We start from the raw sequence: 1,464 nt of genomic DNA on the forward strand, positions 1-1,464 counted from the left end.
GGAACACATATAGGTCCACCATCCCTTATCTGACATGCTTGGGTCCAGATCTGGTTTGGAGTTTGGAATGTTTCAGAGTTTTAGAAAGTGCTATTGTGTACATTATGCTTTATTAAACACCCCCAGCAGGGTAAGGAGAGCAGCCTGTAAGCAAACAGGTGATGATTTCTGCAGTGAAATGTATGGATATTCACATTAAGTAGGATTAATAAAGACCATAAATAGCTTCATGTAGGGTCAGCTCGGGTTTTTTTGACGCCAAATGAATTTCTGCCAATTTATGGAAAAGTTCTCCTTTTTCAGAGCTTCTTGGATTTCAGAGTTATGGATAAAAGACTGTTGCACCTGTCACATCTGTGGGATAGGGTTGTAAAGACGGCATGAGCTAGAGAAGGTAAGGCAGCTTCTGGACTTTCAGGAAATGGGAGGTATTGGTTCCCCTGGACCAGTGGTTCTCAACCTTGGCTATATATTGGAACCACCTGGGGGGCTTTAAAACCACTGATGCTCAGACCCCACCCCAGGCAGCTTTAAATCCAAACCTATGGGCCTGTAGCTCTGGCAGAATATACCTTGGGTGATTCCTTTTTGGTAACAGCTTTACTGAGATATAATTCATGTATCAAATAATCCACTCACTTACGGGATACCATTCAGTTCTTTTTAGTATATTCACAGAGTGATGTAACCATCACCACAATCTATTTCAGAACACCTCACCCATTTCCACAGTCCTAAACAACCGTGAATCTAATTTCTGCCTCTATCGATTGCTTATTCTGGACATTTCATATGCATGGAGTCATATAATATGTGGTCCTTTGTATCTGCCTTCTTTCACTTCGCATAAAGTATTCAAGGTTCATCTATGTTGTAGCATGTATCAGTACTTCATTACTTTTTATGGCCAAATAATATTCCACTGAAAAGATATACCACATTTTGTTTATCTATTCATCTGTTGATGTATATTTGATGTAATACTGCTATGAACATTCATGTACAAGTTTTTGTGTGGACATATGTTTTCATTTTTCTTGGATCTATACCTAGGAGTGGATTTGTTGGGTCAAATGATAACCCTATGTTTAAATTTTTGAAGAAGTGCCAGACTGCTTTCCATAGTGGCTGCACTATTTTGTATTCCTACCTGCAGTATACGAGGGTTCTGATTTTTCCACATCCTTGTTAACACTTGTTAGTATCTGACTTTTTGATTGTGGGCATGGTATTGGGTATGAAGTGGTATCTCATTATAGTTTTGATTTGCATTTCCCTGTTGACTAATGATGTTGAATGTCTTTTTAAGTGCTTGTTGGCCATTTGTATATGTTATTAGGAGAAATGTCTTTTCAGATCCTTCATTCCTTTTAAAATGGGTTATTTATTTTTGAGTTTCAAGTGTTTGTTTGTTTTTTGGCTGCTCCATGTGGCTTGTGGGATCTAAGTTCCTTGACCAGGGAT

Source organism: Balaenoptera musculus, chromosome 1 (assembly GCF_009873245.2).
Source record: "Balaenoptera musculus isolate JJ_BM4_2016_0621 chromosome 1, mBalMus1.pri.v3, whole genome shotgun sequence".
In the NCBI taxonomy this organism is placed as follows: domain Eukaryota; kingdom Metazoa; phylum Chordata; class Mammalia; order Artiodactyla; family Balaenopteridae; genus Balaenoptera; species Balaenoptera musculus.